Genomic DNA, 4,519 nt, shown 5'->3' on the forward strand with positions numbered 1-4,519 from the left:
TGCCACTCCGGTGGGTCAGGGTTGGGGGGGGGTCTCCTCTGCCACTCCGGTGGGTCAGGGTGGGAGGGGTCTCCTCTGCCACTCCGGTGGGTCAGGGTGGGGGGGTCTCGTCTGCCACTCCGGTGGGTCAGGGTGGGGGGGGTCTCCTCTGCCACTCCGGTGGGTCAGGGCGGGGTCTTCATACAGGATAATTACATAAACAAGACTTTTGTGTTTGTATGAAAATAATTTATTTCACAAGTAAAAACGGGTCAGAGACCTGTAGTGTCCATGAGCCCAGCCAATGCAGGCCGGAGGTCATACAGCAACTAGGGGTGGTCAGGATCAGACACTGGGGGTGGAACAGGAGGAGGTGTGGACAGGATCAGACACTGGGGGTGGAACAGGAGGAGGTGTGGACAGGATCAGACACCAGGGGTGGTACAGGAGGAGGTGTGGACAGGATGAGACGCTTGTCGTGGTACAGGAGGAGATTTGGACAGGATCAGACACTGGGGGTGGTACAGGAGTCGGTGTAGACAGGATCAGACACTGGGGGTGGTACAGGAGGAGGTGTGGACAGGATCAGACACCGGGGGTGGTACAGGAGGAGGTGTGGACAGGATCAGACACTGGGGGTGGTACAGGAGGAGGTGTGGACAGGATCAGACACTGGGGGTGGTACAGGAGGAGGTGTGGACAGGATCAGACACTTGTAGTGGTCCAGGAGGAGGTGTGGACAGGATCAGACACTTGTAGTGGTCCAGGAGGAGGTGTGGACAGGATCAGACATTAGGGGGCAGTGCAGGAGGAGGCTTGGGTGGGAGGAGGGGAACTCTGAACATTAACATCCACAATAATTGCTTTGAGAATAAATCTACTTGTGCCGGCACTCTCAGGCTTCCGGAATCGTCCATCATAAATATTATTACGGCGTCTGTACAAAACACTCCGAGGAGAACGTTTGTTCTGTGCTTCAGATTATTGCTTCAACCCCATCAGTGCTGCATAGTCCCCTCCAACACCGGAGAGACCTCTCTGTGCGCTAGTTGTATTGCAAGGCTCTCCGGTGATGAAGGGGTTAAGAGGTAATTGTCCAAGATGAGACTCTGCCCCCTTGGCCTTTAAGACGCACAGGGGGCGGTGCTGGGGCCACAGTCCATGCTACAGTAGACAGCTTGCGGGGCCCCCATGTGCGGCTGTGCGATGCTGCAAAACGTGGGCTCCAGGTAACAGTTCGCTGGGCACTCCAGAAGCAGCGGAGAAGGAGAACATGGAGGAGACACGGAGCATGGAGGAGACACGGAGATCTGCAGCAACCTGCAAGGAGGAGATGAAGAATTAGATCAGAAGAAAGGGACAGGGGGTCACCCACAGACTATCCCAGGGATGGGGGGGCAGGTTGGGACAGGGGTCACCCACAGACTATCCCAGGGATGGGGGGCAGGTTGGGACAGGACATCACCCACAGACTATCCCAGGGATGGGGAACAGGGGGTCACTCACAGACTATCCCAGGGATGGGGGGCAGGTTGAGACAGGGGGTCACCCACAGACTCTCCCAGGGATGGGGGGCAGGTTGGGACAGGAGATCACCCACAGACTCTCCCAGGGATGGGGGGCAGGTTGGGACAGGACATCACTCACAGACTCTCCCAGGGATGGGGGGCAGGTTGGGACAGGGGGTCACCCACAGACTCTCCCAGGGATGGGGGGCAGGTTGGGACAGGGGGTCACCCACAGACTCTCCCAGGGATGGGGGGCAGGTTGGGACAGGAGATCACCCACAGACTATCCCAGGGATGGGGGGCAGGTTGGGACAGGGGGTCACCCACAGACTCTCCCAGGGATGGGGGACAGGTTGGGACAGCGGGTCACCCACAGACTCTCCCAGGGATGGGGGGCAGGTTGGGACAGGGGGTCACCCACAGACTCTCCCAGGGATGGGGGGCAGGTTGGGACAGGAGATCACCCACAGACTCTCCCAGGGATGGGGGGCAGGTTGGGACAGGAGATCACCCACAGACTATCCCAGGGATGGGGGGCAGGTTGGGACAGGACATCACTCACAGACTCTCCCAGGGATGGGGGGCAGGTTGGGACAGGGGGTCACCCACAGACTCTCCCAGGGATGGGGGGCAGGTTGGGACAGGGGGTCACCCACAGACTCTCCCAGGGATGGGGGGCAGGTTGGGACAGGACGTCACTCACAGACTCTCCCAGGGATGGGGGGCAGGTTGGGACAGGGGGTCTCCCACAGACTATCCCAGGGATGGGGGGCAGGTTGGGACAGGGGGTCACCCACAGACTCTCCCAGGGATGGGGGGCAGGTTGGGACAGGGGGTCACTCACAGACTATACCAGGGATGGGGGGCAGGTTGGGACAGGAGATCACCCACAGACTCTCCCAGGGATGGGGGGCAGGTTGGGACAGGGGGGTCTCCCACAGACTCTCCCAGGGATGGGGGGCAGGTTGGGACAGGGGGGGTCTCCCACAGACTCTCCCAGGGATGGGGGGCAGGTTGGGACGGGGGGGGGGGGGTCACCCACAGACTCTCCCAGGGATGGGGGGCAGGTTGGAACAGGGGGTCACCCACAGACTCTCCCAGGGATGGGGGGCAGGTTGGGACAGGGGGTCACCCACAGACTCTCCCAGGGATGGGGGGCAGGTTGGGACAGGGGGTCACCCACAGACTCTCCCAGGGATGGGGGGCAGGTTGGGACAGGGGGTCACCCACAGACTCTCCCAGGGATGGGGGGCAGGTTGGGACAGGGGGGTCTCCCACAGACTCTCCCAGGGATGGGGGGCAGGTTGGGACGGGGGGGGGGGGGGGGTCACCCACAGACTCTCCCAGGGATGGGGGGCAGGTTGGGACAGGGGGTCACCCACAGACTCTCCCAGGGATGGGGGGCAGGTTGGGACAGGGGGTCACTCACAGACTCTCCCAGGGATGGGGGCAGGTTGGAACAGGGGGTCACTCACAGACTCTCCCAGGGATGGGGGGCAGGTTGGGACAGCGGGTCACTCACAGACTCTCCCAGGGATGGGGGGCAGGTTGGAACAGGGGGTCACTCACAGACTCTCCCAGGGATGGGGGGCAGGTTGGGACGGGGGGGGGGGGGTCACCCACAGACTCTCCCAGGGATGGGGGGCAGGTTGGGACAGGGGGTCACCCACAGACTCTCCCAGGGATGGGGGGCAGGTTGGGACAGGGGGTCACCCACAGACTCTCCCAGGGATGGGGGGCAGGTTGGGACAGGGGGTCACCCACAGACTCTCCCAGGGATGGGGGGCAGGTTGGGACAGGGGGGTCTCCCACAGACTCTCCCAGGGATGGGGGGCAGGTTGGGACAGGGGGGTCTCCCACAGACTCTCCCAGGGATGGGGGGCAGGTTGGGACGGGGGGGGGGGGTCACCCACAGACTCTCCCAGGGATGGGGGGCAGGTTGGGACAGGGGGTCACCCACAGACTCTCCCAGGGATGGGGGGCAGGTTGGGACAGGGGGTCACTCACAGACTCTCCCAGGGATGGGGGGCAGGTTGGGACAGGGGGTCACTCACAGACTCTCCCAGGGATGGGGGGCAGGTTGGGACAGGGGGTCACCCACAGACTCTCCCAGGGATGGGGGGCAGGTTGGGACAGGGGGTCACCCACAGACTCTCCCAGGGATGGGGGGCAGGTTGGGACAGCGGTCACTCACAGACTCTCCCAGGGATGGGGGGCAGGTTGGGACAGGGGGTCACTCACAGACTCTCCCAGGGATGGGGGGCAGGTTGGGACAGGGGGTCACCCACAGACTCTCCCAGGGATGGGGGGCAGGTTGGGACAGGGGGTCACCCACAGACTCTCCCAGGGATGGGGGGCAGGTTGGGACAGGGGGTCACCCACAGACTCTCCCAGGGATGGAGGCCTCAGAGATGAGCCCTGGGATAGAGGGTAAGTTGACAAGGGTAGGGGGGGTCACCTAGAGCATAGCCCAGAGACCGGGGGGGAGGGGGTGTCACCTAGCCCGAGGGGGGGGGGGTGTGTCACCTAGAGCATAGCCCGGGGGGAGGGGGTGTCACCTAGAGCATAGCCCAGAGCCCGAGGGGGGGGGGGGGGGGGGTTTTCACCTAGAGCATAGCCCAGAGCCCGGGGGGAGGGGGTTTCACCTAGAGCATAGCCCAGAGCCCGGGGGGGGGAGAGGGGGTTTCACCTAGAGCATAGCCCAGAGCCCGGGGGAGGGGGGATGAGACTGGAGCAGTGTCCAGGGAGATGTCCAGGGAGGTGACCAGTGAGCAGTGTCCAGGGAAGTGACCCCTCCAGGCTCCATCACCTACCTCTGCTGCTGCAGCACCTCCTGTAACAAGCCGTGTGGCTCGGGCGCAGTGTGTGTGTTGTCAGCAGAGCGCCCCCCGCGGGTTGCAGTTCCTCTGTGCCGTAGTTTGCTGAGACACAGGAGGCCGCGGACTCGCACCGACCTCCGGAGCTGGCGCAGAACGTTTATTCCTGCCAAGACAAAGGATCATTAGATGGCGTGACGTGGGGGGGGGGGGGGG

General features: G+C 63.4%; 1 long non-coding RNA gene across 1 annotated transcript; it reads right to left on the reverse strand.

The window, feature by feature from the left end:
• Nucleotides 1-206: 206 nt before the first annotated feature.
• LOC149427430 (uncharacterized) lies at nucleotides 207-4,482 on the reverse strand. The gene is made up of 2 exons (XR_016311285.1): nucleotides 4,301-4,482; nucleotides 207-1,299 (listed from the first exon to the last, which is right to left on the reverse strand). It is a non-coding gene; the product is annotated as an uncharacterized LOC149427430 (long non-coding RNA).
• Between the last annotated feature and the right edge of the window lie 37 nt (nucleotides 4,483-4,519).

This window comes from Staurois parvus, unplaced genomic scaffold (assembly GCF_062004578.1).
Source record: "Staurois parvus isolate SC_StPar_1 unplaced genomic scaffold, SC_StPar_1.0 ptg003770l, whole genome shotgun sequence".
In the NCBI taxonomy this organism is placed as follows: domain Eukaryota; kingdom Metazoa; phylum Chordata; class Amphibia; order Anura; family Ranidae; genus Staurois; species Staurois parvus.